The following is a 22,106-nucleotide window of genomic DNA, read 5'->3' as shown; positions in this document are numbered from 1 at the left end:
GTCATTAATAATATACACCAGACATTTTCAGCTCTGACTTCTGGGCACTTGGTCAATATTTCCCTGTTCCGTTCCATAGGGGGAGACTTTTGAATAGTTTTGGTGAATGAATTTTGAGCAGACATAATGTGTGTCATTTCTGGGACAGAGTTTTCACTTCCTGGTGTGAGAAACTCCCAGCCCCCAAGTACTTTTCATTCTCCCATGGCAACAAGCTAAAAATGAAATAATAGCTGCTCTGTCAGACTGAGTCACAGAGTGATGTAGCATTAGAATGAAATAAGCCTTTATTTCTTGGTATGGCAGTATAACCTGGTTGATACAGAGGTCATCACAGACATAGAGATCAAATTGCAGATCAAACAAAAGGTTTAGCGTTTTTGTTTGCGGTAGGCGGAATAACAGGCCCCCAAAATGTCCACATCCAATTGCCAGCAACCTCTGAACCTGGAAACTACAAACTAAAACTTGTCAGGTTACATGGCAAACAGCAATTAAGGTAGATGATGTAAATAATTTTGCTAATCAGCTGATTAAAATAGACCCCTGGAATACTCAGGTGGGCTCAGTGCAATCACAAGCGTTCTTAAAAGTGAAAGAGGGAGGCAGAAGAGAATCAGAGGGAGTTGTGACCACAGAAGAATGTTCAGGGAGATGCAACGAGGTTTTGAAAATGGTGAAAAGGGACTACCACCCAAGGAATACAGTTGGTTGCTAGAAGCTGGACAAGTCAAGGAAATGGAATCTCCTCGAGACTCCAGTAAGAAAAGCGACCCTGTGGACACTTTGATTTTAGGCCGGTGATACCTGAGATGGACTTCGGACATCCAGAATGGCAAGATAATACATTTAAATAGGTGTTGTTTTAAGACAGTTTGTGGTGATTTGTGTATGTCTTTTTTTATTTCCAACTTAATTGCAATATAATTGACATATAACCTTGTGTAAGTTTAAGGTATATAATGTGATGATTTGATAGACCTACATATTGCAAAATGGTTAAAGTTCATGGTGATTTGTTACAGAGAAAACTAATGTAGTGGTATTTGTCAGTGTTCTGTGTGAAATTTATACTTTCAATATTTAACATATGTCATCAGCATTACCCAGAACTTTATTAATAAACATATAGCAACTGTTTGATCCTAAATTCAAAACACTTTGCTATAAATTAAAGGTAAAATAGTGAATAAGACAGATATACTACCTATGCTCACATAATACTTAATAAGATAAAATTTCCAGCATATTAACTTTATTATTAATTATAAAAGCAAGTTCATTGGATGTAATACTCTACGTAAAAGAATGAAACATCATTTAATTTTGAAAATTTTGTTGATATGGAGGAAGATTTACTGAAGCAAATCTGAGGCTGTTGGGTGGAAAAATCTTTCAGTTACATTAAATTTCAATTGCAAAATTGGTCAATTTGCATATCTTTCACCACACTACATTTCATTCTGTGTTCTAGCCAGATTCTTCAAATAAATGATGCTCCTTTGTGCTTCTGGGTCTTTACATGTACTGTTCCTTTTGTTTGATATGCTCTTCCCTATATTTTTCACTTGGCAAGCTCTTATGCATTCTTTTTTTTCATTTCTTCTCAGATTTTACTTCTAAGAAGCTTCCATGGTCCTCTTCCTAGCCTAAGTTATCTAGTCATGTTTATGCTCCACAGTTTTCAGTGCTCATCACCATCACATTTTAAAAGAATATTAAAATGAAAATTTTTATGTGACTTTAACAGAAAACAGGTGAAAAAATAAGTGCGAAACAGAAACAGATATTCAGAATTTACAAAGGAAATATTTGAGAGCTAGTTCATGACTAAGTTTGATTTAAATAATATGACGTTTAAAAAGCATTGTAACATAGTTCAAAATACAGCAGCAAATGACAAAAGTGAGATAATTAGATGACGGAATTTCCTTGAATTGTTGCCATTCTCTGATGCTGAGAGCATCCCCCACACCCAGGGAGAAGGATGGAAGTTACTATCTTCCTACCTCGAGAATAGTGAGAGGTTTTCTTTCAGGAGACCACTCAAGGAACTTGACGTGCGTCCGCTGAAACCAAGGCACTCTGCAAACTGATGCCTTATTCATGCCTAAGCAAGCCTGTGTGCCTATGTTGTGGCTGAATGAGCAGGTAGATGCTGTTTGGCTGTGGGACATTTCTACCAAATGATGAGGCAAGAGATGCAAAGGTTACTGATGGCTCAGGAGAGCTTCTCTGGAGCCATTGCAGGTTCTTCCCATAGTGACAAAGCTTTTATTGTCTTTTGTCTTCACTTAATTCTCACTTGACTGTAGGATACAGTAGATATTATATGTTTATACCTCTAACACATGGCTGGCACATTGTGAGTATACTGTAAGTTGGACATTGAATGATGAGTGAATGTGTGAGAAGTTGGGAAATACAGTTAGAGACAGAAAAATAGCCACCTAAAATAAGCTAATCCAAAATAGATGTGTTGTTTTTTTTTAAAAAAAAGGCAAAGAGATTTGCAAAGCAAGAATAGATAACATTTTTTCCTCTAATTTTCTTAATATTTATTTTATGTAGATAAGACATATTATTAGCTCTATCTTTCAGATTAGGTAACCAATTCAGGAACAAAAGAACTAATTACATACCTAGTAAGAACAGGATTTGTTTTTCTAATTCTTTGCCTTTTCCTCTTTTATTACATCATGTTCATTTAAAATGTCAATTGAATTAAAATGATAGGAGGCTCACTATTTTGTGTACATGGAAACACGAGGTGAATTTTTTGAAAATTGGTATCTTTAATTATTATGATCAACCAATATATTATAATCTATTGGTTGAAAGTTGAAACCAATAAGTAAAAAACTGGGAACTTTATTTACCAGTCATATTATCACAAAATATGCGTGAATGATAAAATATCCCATTTCAAGTATTGTTTTACATTTTTTTTTCATTAATAACGTTGCTAATTTAATAGCCACACCTTGACCATGCAGCTTTTTTATAGATTCCACTTTCATTACTAGTCACAGTTTTGCCAAGTAAGCTTCAGGGGGAAGTAATTAAATTTAATAGAAGCCACCTTCATTTTGAATCTGCCGTCAATTTAAAGCCATGGGGAAAGGTAATTACATTTAATAGACACCATAGTTTCTAGACGAAGATGTAGGGTATGTGACGTTAATCATTAGTCCAACAGTCTGAAAAGTAAAATCTCACTTAGAACAAACTCCCTACAAGTAAGCTAGACCTTCCTTTTTCCTTTTCAACTTAATAGAAGTAAAAAATGATGCTTATTTGGCTCTTAAATATGTTATTGAAATTTTACTTAGAAGATTCAGTTCATTGATTTCAAACAATGAAATGAAGGTAGATGGCATTTATGAATCCCACTGCAATATTATTAACTTTTAAGGAAATATATATTGATAATATTCTTTATTAAATATTCTTTAGGCTCAGTAATATCTTTCTCCTTTCTAATTGCTGAGGCTGCCACAATAAGCTACTGCTTTTAAATCCATTCTTGTATTATTTTCTTTATGCTGTGGTTTATGTAAATTAAAGATGTTTACTGAGTTTCACTATATAGGAGTTTTAAATCAGTGAAAGATCATAATAAATATGAAAGCAGAACATTCCTTTTTGGTAAACACATCTACAAGCCTGACTGCATTTCACTAAGCATTTTATAGGTTCATTATGCCATTTGGCTCACATTGAAGTCACCTTAGATTTAATTTTTATTTTTTTCTTCATGGTGTATGAATAACTTTTGGCTTCTGTTTAGACATTTGAATCAGATTTAGATAATGAGCTCATACACAGTTCCCATGAAATCAAAAGGAATTTCCCAAGAGTTTGTGAAAATAAAAGTGCATCTAGAATTGGTAAAATTTACAACACTATTTTAGGAATCTGGGATTATTACTCTTCAGTGATATTTGTATGCAGCACTTCTTACTTGTATGTATTCAGGCTAGCATAGTCACATACAGAGAGAGGCAAGAAGGAGAGAGACAGGGAGAGAAGAAGAATATGAATGAGAATATTTTTAGGATTGAGGACAACCAAAAATATCTCAATCAAACATAAAATTGATCCAAATAGCATTTACTACTTATCTAAAGAATAGTAATAATGATAAATCTATATCAGTTACTTAAGTAAGACACAAAAGCATTTTTTTTTTTTTTTGGTGAGGAAGATCAGCCCTGAGCTAACATCTATTGCCAATCCCCCTCCTTTTTTTTTCCCTCTTTCTTCCCAAAGCCCCAGTAGATAGTTGTATGTCATAGTTGCACATCCCTCTAGTGGCTGTATGTGGGACGCCGCTTCAGCATGGCCCGAAAAACAGTGCGTCGGTGCACGCCCGGGATCCAAATCTGGGCCGCCAGCAGCAGAGCTGCCACACTTAACTGCTAAGCCACGGGGCCTGTCCCCTACAAAAGCATTCGTTTGTGGAAGTAAAACACTATAGAAAGAATTTTATAAGGAAATTTTAAGAAATTATACATTTACCACTTTTGTGATAAGAAATGAAGCCACAATTGTCTTTTTTTCACATCTATACTTTCCAGTTATGCTTTTAGCTAGCAATCTTTTAAGAAATACCAATGTTGTTTGTTCATTTTTCAAGAACATATTTAGACTCTATTGGTTTACTATCTTTAATAATGACATTCCCAGTTCTCAAGGGATGTGGGCATCTTTCTTCTCTAAGACTGTAACAAGTAGTTATTGGGGTCAGGTTTCACTGGAGTTTTAAAAAGATTCATCACATTTAGTGAAGTAAAAAGTCAACAAAGTTAAGATTAATCACATCAAGTACATTGGTTGGGTGGCTAGTGGCATCCCCCCAATTTTTTAACACACAGAAATAATTTAACATTTTCAAAATTTTAAATTTTGCAATAATTATTTATAGTTATCTGAAAAAGAACAAAACAATTGAAAACAAACTCGATGGTTTTCTTTTCGAATTTAAACATCACTTACCTTAAACATGTTTGTTAACACCATAAGGAATAGTTTACAATTCATACATTTTTAATATTAGCAAAATTTTTCTATTCAGCAACCTTTCTAAAAGTCATATAGTCTATTTATGTAAGTATAAAAGAGAATTTTATATCACTATCTTAAAAGTTTGATAGTCTTTAAAACTCTTTGGTAGTAAAAGATCTTTGTGTAAAACAAGAATTTTGGAGGGTATTGAAAAATATAATTGCATATTTTTATCAATTAAACCCACATCAACTGAAAAGAGAGCAAAGTGCACCTATTTACACAGACTATCCCAATGCTCAAGTATTAGAAAATCATACGCTTTGACCAAATGATAGATAGTTCAGAATTACTGTTTAAAATTTAAAGTTCTACCCTTTTTTTGTTTTGTTTTATTTTCTCAAATACTGTATGTGAAGAAATATCATAAAAGACACTAAAGCAAATAACCACAAAAAGCAATTTGTAAATCCCATGCATTTTTGAAATCCCTTTAATTTAAAATAAAGATGACAAAACAGATTAGCTCTACTAAAATTACACTATAGTGATTTAAGAATAATGCAGTAAAATTTGTAGAATAGTATTGATGATAATTATTTGTTAGTATTGATGGACGTTGCTTAAAAATCAACATTCAAATAAGCACCTTGTATCATATAATAAAGATACATTTTACTTCTAGGACATTGTGGAGATCTATGCTACGCTCAAAGGAAGGACATCCAAGAACATATTGCTTATTTCTGTTATTTTATAGAGTATATTGGAGTGGAATAATAAAAAAATATATATAAATTTATTAACATGTAGCCCAAACCCAGCCATGTTGTTCTTTATTGTTAAACATTTTCAGCTATTGCTTCACCATTTCCCCACAGAAACTTCCCTAAGAAATATTTTCTGTTTCTTTAAGAGGTCTGCCTACTATGGTGTGAAACTCTAAGACGTTCCATTAGTACTTTGCATGTATCTCCATTAATGTATTTGTCATATTTATTTATTTGAAAAACAATTATTGAGAGCCTACCGTAAAGAGGAATGCCCATAGGTACCAAATATAGCAATAAACAAAATAAAATCCCTTCTCACATGGATCATACAGTTAAGTGTATTATAATACTTTTTGTGTATCTGTTTATCCCATTCATTGAGGGCTGAACTATTATCTTGTTTATTTACTTTATTTATTGAAATTATTACCCACTTATTACTCATATATTGGTTAGTATGTATTATCAACTGGTACAAAAAAAGAGCCTCAAGAATATGATGCTCAAACGAAACAGTAGTTTCTCTAAGTAATAGTAGAAAGCAAGATGGGCAATTACTGGCAAGTAGGAGATTTTGCTCCACAAGATTGTCCAGAGACTGGGTTCTACTCCTATTGTTACCACACCATTTTCTAGAGCAGCACTGTCCATTAGAAATATGCAAGCCAAATATGAAATTTAAAAATTTCTGGTAACCATATTTTAAAAATAAAGAGACAAAATTAATTTTAATTATTTATCTCAATATATCTAAGATATTATGATTTCAACATGTAATAAATATAAACCAATTATAAATGAAATATTTTACATTTTTTTCATACCATATCTTCAAAACTGGGTGTATATTTTAATTACAACTTACGTCAACTTGGACTAGTCACTCAATTAGGACTAGTGTCTGCCATATTGTATTGTGTAGCTGTATGTGTTGCCTTGTTTGAGTGATAGAAATTAGCCCATTACCACTGTATTTAATGCCACCTTTAGACCTGGGCAAGATGGACTGTTTCCTTGGGTTCCATGTTTTAGAGGGTCCTGCTCTGCACCTCATCACTCTATGCTTCTTAGCATACGGAGGCAAGTCAAGAACAAAAGTATATGCCCACCTGAAATCTGTGCTCCTACTTTTAGACTATAGTCAATCTGGAACCTCAGAATTCTCTGTACAGAAGTCTCCTGCCTCCAGGGCCAAGACTGTCCTTCTGAAGGTAGATATGACACCAGTGTATGCACCCATGAACCCAAAGGATGACCATGTGCTTGGGGTGTAGAGAGGCTTGGACGTGTGATCTGGGTATCCATGAAAGTTTTCAGTCGATCTCACTGTGCAGAATAGAACATGAGGTAGGAATAGAATGGTAATCAGTCATAGCCCTTGGGCTAGGTGCCAGGTTTCCTAATATTCCCAAGTTCTCACACAGAACTTAGATGAGTCTGCAAAATTCTAGATTTAAGCCTGGCCTTCCATGTTGTTAGGAAGGTGAAATTGTCAAGTTAGAAGGATAGAGCATACTTTATGTAACTGTTTGTTGTCTTGATATAGATCTTTTGAATATTTATAGGTGTGGTATGTGGATCTCCATTTGGACTCTTAGTCATTACAAATGTTAAGGAAGTGTTTGACTGCATCTTCGTTCAGCATGTAGGAGACAGGGAGAAAAAGGCTAATGTATCCCCAATCGAGTTAAGTGTAATATTCAGAAATTTCAGCGGTGTTATCTACTCACAACCAATGATAAAAGCTCAATTCATAGATTCCATTAACTGAAAGAAGCTAGGAAATATACTATTGAGGCAAATTGTGGGCAAATTGTGATGGAAGAGGTATCATCCGTGCCTTCAAAGTTTAAAGCCCAGTGTGGAACAAGACAATTAAATAAGCCATTATATTACAGTATAGTGAATTTTGTAATAGGGTTAACATAATCCAAGCTGTTTCAAAGGGCCAAGAAGAATAAGAGCCAATGTGTTTTTTTGGCAGAGGGAAAAAACTTGTCTAACTATATTGTCCTATCATAAACACATAATTGTACTCAGTATTTGATGAATGAGTTAGCTCTGATTAGACCCATTAATAAGCATGCCATACCTCTTTGCTTTTCGATTGAGTCATTTAACCATAAAGTCTCAGAACATGTAGCAAATTTAAGGAAACTCCAAAACCAAAATATAATTCTTCTCTATAATGTTTGTTGTATGTTCACTAAATTCTGCTTTAATTTCTCCAACTACTTTTCAAAAATGCATTCTTTTTATGGATTATTCTAAGCTCTCGGAGCGTGTTGTACATTCCTGTAATAGAGACAGATTGTATTGTGATATACTTAGCTCTTTGCATATCTGTTTCCCCTGCTAAAGTGTGAACAACTTGAGGATAGAGCTATATCATATTTGTCTTTATTTTCCTAGCATACATCTCCATAGATAATACATAGTAAATACTGACTAAAAATGTTTAAACAATTTGTAAAGGATTGATCATTCATATCTGAAAGTATGAAGGGTCTGACATGTTGCTCTGCTTGCAAGCTGACAAATTAGCCTACAGGAGCACCATACTTCTGTATATGACAACAGAACTTATAAAGCAATCTTACAGCACCAGATCGTCTAATTCTCTGCAGAGCAGCAAGATGAGGTCTAGGTATCACCTGCATGTACAGAGGTTGGACCCCAGGAGAGGAACCCCAAAGTTATGAAACTCAGATCTCATATAAAGTGGCTGGCACATCTGTCCCTCTGCCCCTCAAGAGAGTGAAAGAGAACCTTTGCCCTGGAATGCAAAGAAATCTATACAGAGGGGAAGAGAACTTATTTCTAGCTATCCTTCGCCACCCTAGAATGTAAACAAATGGCTCCCGGGGCAGAGCAAGGATGCTTTAAATTCCTCCGGAGGGATACATAATCCCTGACTTCTAAGGTAGGTTTCCATGCAATCGTCCTTTAACCCAGGCACCAAAGCTCTTTGTTCAGTCTTGACTGTGCAGAAATGTGAAAAATATTAGTTTCTGGTCTTTAATAGTTCTTAATTTTATTTTTTGAACTTTCATAAAGTGTTGTGTTTGTTTTCTGAAGCAGCAGATATCATATCTAATTAATAATATATATGTTGGCTTTTAATTTATTTGAAACAATGTGCATGTTTCCCCTTTTCTGGCTTGGAGATCTTCAGTTTCTTTACTTTTTACTTAAAGTGGTATCGAGAGTTCTTACTATTTTTGTAGAACTCTTTCTGATTATTGAGTTGTCAATATGAATTTCTTTTTAATTTATTTTATTTATTTTATTTTTTTCCCCCAAAGCCACAGTAGGTAGTTGTATGTCATAGATGCACATCCTTCTAATTGCTGTATGTGGGACGCGGCCTCAGCATGGCCAGAGAAGCGGTGCGTCCGTGTGCGCCCGGGATCCGAACCCGGGCTGCCAGTAGCGGAGCGCGAGCACTTAACCGCTAAGCCACGGAGCCGGCCCTGCATTTTAAAAAAAAAGAATTAGCACATAACTAAATTTATTTAACTTCCACTTTCCCTAGAAAATCAAATTTATGATATTCCACGATAGAGAAAAGACCCTGTTATTAAAACAGACACAAACTGTTGTAACAACTGGTTTATTTGCATCAAAGATACCTAGATAGATTTCTTTCAGCCTGTATACTTAATAATCTTTTTTTTAGGTAAAGAGCAATTACACATTTATTCCTCATCATTTAGTTTTTTCATTTATTTCCATAATTGCAAGAATGTTGAGCTCATCTTTTCAAAAAAATATTTTATCTTCCATACTTACTATTCCTCCCAATCTTAGGTTTTAATCTAAATAGCTTACAATTGAGTAGAGATGGAGGATGCAAATAAATTAGTAACACATTCCAATGTGATAAATGCTATTAATACATAGAAAAGAGGCTTGCTTGTCAGACTGCAAGGTTGTGGGTGACTTCCTAGAAAGAGTGAGTAGAAGTTTGCAGGTAGACTAGGATTTAACACTAGAACACAAACACAATCCAGCTAGGTTCTTTGCCACTGTATCATAAGGATTGCCTTTCCTCCAGTTTCCAATAACATGTTTCTCATTTCCATCTGAGATCTCATCAGAATTGGCTTTTACTCTTCACATTTCTACCAATACTCTGTTCGTGATTACTTAGACATTTTCTAAGAAGATTGAGGCTTTCTCTACAGTTCTTTTTTTCTTTCTGAGCCCTCACCAGAATCACCCATAATGGTCCATTCATGGCAATGTAGGCTTTTCCTAGCATGCACCTCAAAACTCTTCCAGCCTCTATCCGTTACCAGGTTCCAAAGATACTTCTACGTTTTTAGGTATTTGTTGTAGCAGCACCTCTGCTTCTTGGTGCCAATTTCTACCTCAGTCCATTCAAGCTGCTATAATAGAATACCAACAGCTGGATGGCTTTGAAAAATTTTATTTTTTACGGTTCTGGAGACTAGGAAGTCCAAGACCAGAGTGCCAGCAGTTTCGGTGTCTGGTGAGAGCCCACTTCCTGGTTCATAGGTGGCTGTCTTCTCGCTATGTCCTCTCATGGCAGATGGGGTGAGGGGTCTCTCTGGAGTCTCTTTTACAAGGGCATTAATTCCATTCTTGAGGGCACTACCCTGGTGACCTAATCACCTCCCAAAGGCCCCATCACAAAATACCGTCACATGGGGGATTAGTTTTCAACATATGACTTTTGGGGGAATACAAATATTCAGTCTACAGTGATGACAAATTAGAGTCATTTTGTATTTATGCAAAGTAGTTTTTCAGTCAATTTCTACTTTTTCCTCCATAAACATTTCCTAATGATAGCAGACATGGTACAATAGGTACAATATTACAATTACGTTGTAAAGTTTTTGCTATGTATGGAATTGGTAAGTAATATATTTTTAAAAAAGAGATGATTATATTATTGTATTATTATAAGATAATCCTGCATCTTAATTTTTATGTTTAGATTCAAGAGGTCATTATAGGATCATGGTTTAAAAACAGAACTATTACTTCAAAACAAACTCTAAAATTTATCACAGAACATATATTTATGATATTGTGTATTGTAAAATCACTCACTTCAATAGCGTCTCCAATATATCAGTATTCCTTCTTTTGTCAATGCACTTAATTGCATTAGACACTCCATACAGAGATTATCATTTCTTTTCCATATGTCAGTTTTTGAATTATTAATTGAACTTAAATATTCAAGGATATTTTTATATGTTACATTTCTAACTTAAAATCAATATGTAGATATACCCTGACTTTAAACTTCTTACTATTTCATTAGTGAATAATACTAAATAATGCATTGTTTCTTCAGTTTTTAACAAGTAACGTGTGAGAATGTAGTTATTAATGAGTCTTCTAAATGCTCTGGAATAGATTATAAAGGATACTTTGATCAATGTAAAATGCAATGTTATATAAAGATAAATCTTTAATTTTTCCTTTTATTTAAACTGAAAATATTTAAAGATATCAGTGAAGATTTAAAGTCAGTAAACAAACCTTCAGGTAGCTCCAAAATTAATGTTTAATAAGCAGGAACCCATAAATCTATCAATGCTATAAATCTTTTTGGGAAGCTGAGAAAGTGTAGAATGTGTTTTCTTTCACTTGTTCCCCACTAGTGAATTAGAAAACTTGGTTGTGCAAATAGCTGCTAATTCTGTTATTGAAAGATCAAGATTAGTAGGCATAACTTTGTCCCTGTTTGACCAACTGAGATGATATTGACCATATTTTCTAAGAAACCCATTAATAACTCAAAATATATACCATTTCACTTTGGGGAAAAATCCATTTGATGTGCATTTTATAAATTTCTTTCAGCAGGGAAGAAAAAGGGACCACAGCTTTATACAATCTTAAGACGATTTTTTTTTAAGTTTCTAAATAATTCCTTTTATAGAGAAATAAGCAAACACGTAGTACATATATGTATATTTACCATCCAAGCATCACAAGTCTATCACATATACAGGATCTCATAAAATGGGTTTTCCTAGATTAAGGATATCTTTATGTATGTTATATGCATTTTTATCAAGTTGAATATATGTCATTGATTTAATAAAATTAGAGTTATAGAAAGAGAAGTATGGAGGGCCGGCCCGGTGGCACAAGTGGTTTAAGTGCGCGCGTTCCGCTGCAGCTGCCAGGGGTTCGCTGGTTCGGATCCCGGGCGCGCCCCGATGCACCGCTTGTCAAGCCATGCTGTGGCAACATCCCATATAAAGTAGAAGAAGATGGGCATGGATGTTAGCCCAATGCCAGTCTTCCTCAGCAAAAGAGGGGAGAATTGGCATTGGATGTTAACTCAGGGCTGGTCTTCCTCACAAAAAAAAAAAAAAAAAAGAGAGAAGTATGTGCTTTGGAGTTCAAAATTACATAAATAGGATTATTGTGAATTTTGCAAGTTTTGGTCAAACAGTTGAATTTTGGCCATCTCCGTTTACTCCTGAAGGCCACTAAAATTTTATTTAATTATTTGCAGCTTTAGTAATAGTAATAAAACAAATAGTTTTTACTACTAATTCAGAAACACAAAATACCTGGATTAAAGCCCAACTATTTTTAGGGATACAGATCACTCTGATTAGCAATGATTCGAAAAATAAAACAAACATTTACAAACTGTTTCATCTTCAGGATTCTCTAGTGTGCGAGTGTGTGTATAAACATGAATACATATACCCATATATAAATATGTATAATAAAAAATAAATGTAAGTGAATAAAATATAAATATATATATATTTCATATATGTATTATATGTGTGTTCCTCTGTGTATGTGTTCTTACATAGTTGTTCTTATATGTGTTCTTCACGTGTGACAATATCTGGCAGAGAAGAGAGCAAGACCAACGTAATAACTTTATCTGTGAAAAAACTTATATGACATTAAAAAATATTTATCATTTGGAATTGCAGGGGAGAGAAATCCAGGTAGAAAGTACAATATAAGGAAGAAAAGCTATCTGAGAGAGAATGAGCCTGCTATGTACCTAAAATGGCTATCAATCTCTCTAGAAGGGAAGCAGAATGTTAGAAAATAAAGAGAAATGATAAAGCACGAAAGAGTTTGAAAATGAATTTTGAAATCACGTATTTTGAAATCAGACCCATGTTGATATTTAGCTCTTGCTTTTTTCATTTACTAGTATGTGCCCTTAGATAATTGACTTAATCTAAGACCGTGTCTAAATATGTACAAGAGGGATAATAATAATACCTGCATCATAGTGATGCAGAGAGAATTAAATAACATTAGAAAAGTGTTAGTTTAGCTCGGAGTAATCCTATAATGCAGCTTTTCCTTTTTTGTAGATGAGGATAGCCTCAGAAAAATAAAGGAGGATGGCCACATATGTGCACGTACACAACTAGTAAACTAGTGCTGAGATTGTCTCACTATGGAGACTCAGCATTTATCCTCTATACTACTTTGTCTCACAGAAAATCTAGTCAGATGATTCTATAGTACTTGCAGAAGATTGTAAATGCATTGCTTCGTTGAAGATATTCTTGACAACAATAGTTAAGATAATTGGGAGATCTAGAAAGAGACTAAAGTTTCAAAGGCCAGATAACAAATGACATACGGTATTATCAATCAAAAGAGGTGGATATGATAACTGGCAAGATGAATTTCATGGCTGATAGAGATTTTTCAGAAGTTTAAGGGGGAAAAAATAAAGATATTTCCAATATATGCATCATTTTAATATTGAAGAATAAATGAACAGACCCTCAAAGTATTTTGAAATGTAATGCTTTCCAAGTGACTTATTGACTTGCCCCTCCCAAATTAGCTATGTTTTAGTTTTAGTATCATATCTTTTTTTAACTTTTCAATTCTATGTGAATGATTTCCTCAAGAAAGGTGAGTCCAGTTTTTAAATGTGATGGAATTTATCTGCATTTTTTAAATGAAAACTTATACACATAGTATATTGATCAAATTATTTTAGTTAGGCTGAAACTCATGTGTTTTCTCCTTTCTTTTTGAAAAATAGAACTTATTTTTATTCATTTTTCCTATTGACAAAATGTTCTAAATCAGCACCACACATCCACGTGCAAATTGCATTAAAATTTTTTAAGTTTTTATCTGCAGAACACATTTCACTCTTGCAGAATAAAAGGATGCGTTAACTTCTAAACAAGATTCCTGACATTAGCAGGATTGTGCTGAACAGGTCTTGCCTCTCCACATTCTATTCTGTCAGAATATAATTAAGCAATTAGATATGACAGTGTGTATTGTAACGTAGGAATAACACAGATCCTTGGACGTGTTATGCAGTACAACACTGAATTCCGTTAGGACTCTCCCCTAAATTTACTCATTTATAAGAGGAAAACATCCCCTTTACTGCAAACTTCAAACAAAGCAAGTCCACGGCAGGAAACTTTTGGTGGATGATGATGTTGCAGAAAAACAAAGGCTACGTGTTAGTTTTTTGTTGTTTATTATTATTATTTTTACAAAAACCATGAAATATGTCTTTTTGCCTTCAGCTATTATGAAAATCAATTGGCACACTAGAGATGCTATTTTAATTCATTCCATATTAAAAGCATGAATTTTCTACAGTTTCACAGGTTTCCAAGTATACCTTTTAAACAATGTAAATTACAGTTCTTAGATCTTAAATCATTGAACCTTTTTCTCTGAAGGCTAGATTCTTGTCCCAGCACAAAAGTTATTAAAATATGTATCATTGAATTTATCTGTTCCAAATATGATTCATAACTAAAAGAAAAATATTTCTTGATTTCCTTACCACACAGATATGTTGAGAATTTAAATTTATAAAATGAATATATACATTCTATAACTTTGGTAAGATTAGACATATATTAAAAACTTATGAATATATGCATATCCAAATTTTATCATACCCTGAAATATAATAGTGTGAAGGCTATGTAATGTTGAATAGTCAAGAAGATGACACAAGCTAAAATTTTTAAATATTTACAACTTTAAATTTAATCCTTGTATTATTTACAATAGAAAAGCATGAGTATTGATATAAATTTAAAATAAAATGGCTGCTTTGAAGGAAAATATACTCTCCTGAAACTTCTAAAGAATATTCCCAATCAACTTATTTACAAGAATAAAATTTACAATCGACTGTGAAACTACCCTACACATTCATTACAGAGTAACTTCCTGTGTGTGTATTTTTGTATATTTGTATATTTACAGACTATATATATCTATATTTGTATATAAATTTAGTTAAGGAGAAGACAGTGTGTATATATACATACATATATATTTATGTATGTAAATATGTAATATATTTACATGTATTGTAATACATGTAATATACTACACACATAATATACTACAGATAAAAAATTAGTTAAATTCACTTAGGCTAAATCTAATGTAATGTAAAATCTGATCTAACTGAATGTAATAATTTAAGTACCTAATCATTGTTCATGCTTAAGGTGAAAACAGGCCTCTGAGACTAGTTGTGAGGCCTTGGGTCAGTTACTAAACCTCTCTTGTCATAATATTTTCCTTAGTTCTATGGGGATAACAGTATCTACCTAAAATAGTGGCTGAACATAATAATAACCAACGCCACTTCATGGGTATGCAACCAGTAGAGTCAGTCAAAAGGGCTTCACACTTAGGGTTTCATGATCTGTGGTCATGTCTTGAGATACCTAATAATTTTATTTTTGAATCTGTGCCTTGTTAGTGAAATGGAGCAATGGAGCACAGCAGAGGGTGGGGGTTGGAGCCTTGGCTCAAGTGCAGTCCTCTCTCTGCCTCCCAGGGGTGGGGACAATGTCTCTTTCTCCTTACACACTCCCGAATCTGGCTTGTATTTGTCTCTTCTGCTCAGCTTGGGGCATCCTCCAGCAATGGGCCAGAAAATAAGAATTGGGTCATTTCAGTAATTCTGTAATGAGTGAAATGCACTGATATTTCCATTTAAAACTGTCATTGAATATAATATAATAGAAAGATGAATGGTAAAATCCATGTTAATAATTTAAACTTTTAACTGTTTTTTTCTTAGAACAATATTAAATAGCAAATAAAAAACATCATGACAAGTTGAGAGAAGAAAGAAAGGGATAGGGATGGCGAGAGGGAAGGAGGGGGACATCAAGGAACAAAGGAAACAAGTTTTAAATGTCCCTTTAATGGTAGTTTTTTTCCTGCTTTTCGAAGAAGGGGCCAGGCATATCCATTTTGCACAAGGGCCCACAATTTCTGTAGCTGGCTCTGATAAGAACCCAAAAATGTTATGCTTATATTATTACAAAAACTCTTTCTGTATTTAATACGTGTTAATTTGCATTATGTGGCAAATTCAGACTGTTTTTATTATTACAATAATTACAGTATACATATTTTTCTCATTGTGACTTTTTCAAAGTTAAGAAAGCTTCCTTAGTGTATTTTTAATTTTGGGTAATTTAATAAATGCATTATATACACAAATGTATGGTTGAAGTAACAGGATTTTCATTAATATTTCTGACGAACACTGAAAGTTGGTGATCAGAAAATAGAAGATAAATATGGAATAAAGCCATAAGTATGCTATGCAAATTATGAATAGTAAATTGGACACTGATTAGATTCTTAGAAGGTGTAATAGATTGAAAAAAGAAGTCTGTCAACTAAGTTTTTGACAGGTGTCAAATACACAGAACTATTTTTTAAAATGAGATTAAGTAATTGGCAGAGTATGCTATGTGCACTTTTTATGTTAAGTATAATACAGTTTACTTTTATTGATATGAAGACAACTTCAGCAATTGACAGTTTTAGAAAAATAAGTGACCTTAAGAACTCATCTATCTACTTGTGGTCCAAATTCAGTACTATATTCAAGGCTTATTACAATGTAATCTGTATTTTATGAGATCATAGTAGCATTGCATTCTTTATGATATAGGACTAACACACTCTCTGTAGGCTGAGCATATAATGTCATGCTTCTTATGTATCTTAGTGGGGCCATTCCAAAGGAATAAACTGTTTTGCTGTTTAGAACATTAATAGGAAGTTTTCTAGATATGGGCTCAAAAGAGTCCTGAGTTCAAGTTACCACTCAGAGTCTTACTATTTATGTGACTTTGGGCAGGAAACTAGTATTGCTGAACTTCAGTTTCATGATCTGTGAAATGGGGATAAGACTTGCTGTGTCTCATGCATAGGATTTAGGAATCTATAGAAGAAATGGTAAATATAAAAGTATGCTGTAAACTTTGATGGACTACATGAATTAGAGTTTCACTTACATTATTGGAATGACTTCCACTATGGGCTCAATTTGCTCTTATCTAGAGACAAACATTGGTAACCCATTATATTCATATGACAATTTAGTGTATGCAAATAAATGACAGTGTATAAAAAATAAAAGACAAAGCAAATGAACAGATATAAGACTAATTGTTATAAGAAGTGCTGCAAAGAAAACCAGTCAGTTATTGAGACACGGAATAAATGGAGAAGGGAATAGAACAAGTAATTTAAAAGGAGTGGTCAGATAATGCTGATTTGATGAACAGGCATTTGAGCTGAGATCTTTGGGATGAAAAAGTTAACCATGGAAAGTGAACTTAAGGCAGCAAATGAAAAGGTGAGAAACTTTAATTGTATTTGAAATGTAATGGAAAGCTATTTGAAGAGTTTTAAATAGGAAAATATCATAGTGTATTGTACAATTTTAAATGATCTCTTTAGTCGCAGTGTGGACAATGATTGGAGAAAATAATAAGGGAAGCAGAGGAGATAGGAAGCTATTGCAATAGTCCCGATGAGAGAGGATGGTGACTTGGACGCAGGGCTGCTGTGTGCGATTGTGCAGTTCGTGCACTGCACCCCTTTACGTGGTGCCATCCCATTGACTGCAAAGTGAATTCAAAAGCGGGCTGAAAGTCCACTATAGAGCTGTACAATGAGAAACTGCACAACTGTACACAACGATCCTGCTTGGAGTGGGATAGTGATAGTGGAGATGGAGAGAATTCACAGAATCAATACATAGCTTAGAGTAGAATAAATTATGCTTTTTAATTGTACGGATATTGGTGGAGAGAAATGGGAGAATTCATATTTCTTTTAGGACTTGACAGATATTGGTGCTGTTAAGTAATTCTTTACTGCTTCTATGCTTTCCTTTTAACATTCATTATTATCATAAACAGTTGAATAATTTTTTAATTCATTTATTAAACTGGCTTTTAAATATTTTGAATCCCCTGGACTAATATTTGCCACACAGATGTGATGTAAGTTTGGTTTGTCAACATGAAAAAATTCTATAAAACATTAGCTTAACAAATTGGAAACAATACGATCTTTCAAAAGCTCAAGTTATACACAGTAAGTGGTCAATAGCTATTTATTGATGGTGATGATATTATCTGCCCTTTGAAGAGTTGTTAATAATACAATGCAAACCATGCGCTGTTGAAATCACTTAAATGGGATATTTAATAATATGATTACACTAATTTGCTTCAAGATTGAAATTCTTATCTGACATTAATGTAGACTATAGTGTAGGCCTCAAAGAGTCACAATTAACACACAGTGCCGTTTTTTGAAAATATGCTTTTGTATATTCATGTAATTCAGTATTGAAACATTGGTTTAACCTATTATTAAATTCAAAATGCTGAGATCTCAGAGCTTTTCTACTTTTCCTTCTGTCCAACAAAGCACAATATGTTTATTTTTTTATAAGGTTTAGTTTAACACATTAACTTGGTCTTAGAGGACTGGTATTAAAAAAAAAAAACAACCTTCCTCGTAAAGAGAATCTTCAAGGCTCTCTTTGAGAGGATTGACAATTCATTCAATATTTCAGTGCTGTCACTCTGTAATCTGTTGATTGGTGTTCATAATTCCTCACAGAGATATTGCAAAGATTAATGAAATAGAGTTTGTAAAGTATTTTATCTCTTCAAATGCAAGTTCTGTGAGCCGAACATTTAGAAGCCTCATTATACGCAAGCTATACTGTGCCAAGACTCTTAAACTGTTAGTAAAACCCCTTAAGTGTTGTACTTCATCATCGCTGTCTTGATAACGTGGGGCTGTGCCTATCGTATCAGTTTTTGTCTCCTCAAGACTGTTTAAGCATAGTACTATTGATACTTGACATTTATCAGAGTTACAGTGATCCTTTTCAATTTGAAAAGTATACAATTTTTACTTGATCTGTCTTATACTATTATCTAATAATGTCAGGCTCTATATAAGCACAACCCAGAGTTACACAAAGAGCGATGCTGATTAAAGCCTTTGTATGATAAACCTCCCAAAGCTCTGCTCTGCAACATAATGTGTTCTCCCAAAAGAGCTTCAAAGTACAGGAAACTTTATTAAGATACCTAAACGGAGGTACCTCATATCAATATAACTTCCTACATCTTTGCCATAAAATAACATTAATTCCTGAAGGTAACTTCTTCTAGAAAAGTCTAAGTTTTAGAAGAAAGCAAAAATAAACTTCTTTTGATTTTGATATTACCTAATTCTACCTTGAGGAAGAGAGAGGAGACGAAACGTAAGAGATGTAAAAGAATTCTGGAGTAGCCAAGCACTGTTATTTTGAGTGAGGAAAGTGGTTGGGTCCTCATTCACAATTGCTCAAAGGATTCTAGGGGCAGCCATGCTCGGGAAAGGAATATCACCGAGAACACGTCAACAGGAAAAACTGTCCAGTCACTTACATGATAGCATTTCTTCTGAGGAGAAAACAAACTAATCTGGTATAAACCTAATTTAATTGTAAAATGTGTTTCTTTTTGCTATAGGTAGAGGAGTAGGGTCTCACTATATTCTGAGGAAAATAAAAATTTAAATTGTGCTATACAATTCGTATAAATATATCTAAGATAGTCCTAATGATATAAAAAAGGCCAGACTATTTAGAATAAAGGATCTGTGTAAACTTTTCTTAATTTTCTGACTGGCTATACACTTGTTCAAAGAATTTTGTAAGGTAAGAATTTCTGACCTAAATACATCAAAACAAGTATACCACTGAACTGAAGAAGAAAAGGTAGTGAAGACAAATGAAATAAGAACAGAGACACATAAAAATAGGAATAAAATGTGAAAAAGATGTAGGCATCATAATTTTATTATGCATTAAGAATATTTAGTGCCTTTTTTCACTCAAATATTTTTTAATCAAGATATAATATTTTAAAAAACATGAATGTTTTCATTTTAATCAGAAAGTGGTCAGGTTGCTCATAAGATATCTTAAACTACTTGTCACTATGTGATCATCTTTTAAATAATAAAGGAGACATTTCTACAGTACATTATCTAGTTATTATAAGCTAGTTATTGTATATTTATACTTGTCTATATGCTTTATTGAGAGGAAAACATTTCATAGATGTATTTTTAGTGTAAATTTAGAGAAATGTTTTCTGAAAGAAATATTTTAATAAATCCCTCTGTATTTCAAATGACAAAAGCTATCAACTACCACTGACAAAGATTTTAGATAGTCTGTAATCCCCAGGTTTAGTTAAATAAGACTCAGTGTAAATAAATCAAATACATTTTTATATAAGCTATCTATATATAGATATGTCTTTTAAAGTTTATCTTTTGCTGAAATTTTCCACTTATGTTTACTATTTTTTGCTACATATTCAAGATGAATTTTATAATAATATAAGTGCATGTTTACTTTTTGACAATTCTTATAAATCATAAAGCATATTTGTCATGATAGTGATATTTTAAGAGGCCTTATGTATCAGATATTCTATAATGCTACCCTCCAGAAGTTTTCTACTTGGACAAGTAGGGAATAATTCAAAGATTAAAGAAACTGAGTGATATTTTATGAATGTCTAGACAGTAAAAATAACCGAGAGCTCTCTCTTTAAATATGATTATTGGCAGCAAAATTTGATGATGCATCAAAAGATAATTTTTAAAAGCTCACAATAATGTAAATTCTTATAAACTTGAGAAGATTAAAAATTAACTTTCAAAGTATTTGGTATTTTATAGGTAATATTGAAAATTCACAACACTTAATAAAAAGTTATACTCTGCCAGAATTCTATGATCAAGACTATCAGAAAGGGGAAAAGCGCCACCTATTGATCAGAATATGTAAATTATCTGTTGGTCTTTGAACTTTTAGCTCTGTAAACTGCATTGGAGCAAAAACATTTACTAAGTTGAAGATTTTAGTTCCTCAATATAACATTCTTTAAGTCACTTTCATTCTGAATAATATGATCTTTCTGTTAAGGTTATATTCAGTACATCTTGAAACCTAGTCTTAAATGGACTTTTCACCATATTGTCTTTATGAGCAGCAAATCACAACCCTTTCAACAGTATGTTTGATGGATTGTCTTCTAAAATAAGGGAACATAAACATATCTCCTTTTTATTCAACAATAAACTTTGTAAGTAGAATAAAATGAGTCTTCATAATCCTGGGAAACTGGAGTTAAAAATCAGATTTTAATTAAAGAGTCAGATACGGTCAAATATGAATTGTCTGACATGACATCATGCATGTAGCTTAAGTGTGCTTAATGTATATAATTATAAATAATCATTAGTTACATATTTAACTTTAAAATCTTAGGGCTTGATAATGAATATTTAATTCGTTGAGGGACATTTAAACAAATTGTATTAAAATTCATGGACCGTGTAGACTGAGTGAAAAGGTAACTGTTATTGTTTTAAAATAAGATTTTATGTCTTCATAGAATTGAGAAAGATTGACCTTCACATGAGATATCTCCATTCTTCTATTACATCCCTGATATCAATAGAAAACTGTTTTTAATCTATACAAGAGTGTCTTTTATCCTTTCAATGCATGGGAGATTATCAGGCTTATATCCTGAACATATCCACAGGCAGAAACCACCCTCAATCTCTGAAGTTATAGGGAAGCAATTTTGAGTAACATTTTAGAATAGTTCTTGCTCAGCAAAATCTTAACCATGTAAAATCACTTAGTCTTCAAAAAAGAAACAATACTGTTAAGCAGTTGAAGGAATTTTATAACTAAATATGGATAATTAGATTAAAACGTGCTAAAGTTTTCTCTTAAATATGATTTCAAATATGCAATATCAGTTTAGAAAGAAGAAATCCAATGTCCAAATGTCCTTATATTCTAAAGACAATATGGCATTTATAATTTGTGTATCTGTTTTACTAAATGTAATTGCAATGCCTCCATTTTACTAGCCTCACTGTGAAACTTTACAGGTTATCTTTGTTCTTTTCCAGATCAATAAAGTAACAGTAGATAAC

Source organism: Diceros bicornis, chromosome 9, assembly GCF_020826845.1.
Source record: "Diceros bicornis minor isolate mBicDic1 chromosome 9, mDicBic1.mat.cur, whole genome shotgun sequence".
Taxonomy (NCBI): Eukaryota; Metazoa; Chordata; class Mammalia; order Perissodactyla; family Rhinocerotidae; genus Diceros; species Diceros bicornis.
Note: the sequence above shows the minus strand (reverse complement) of the source record.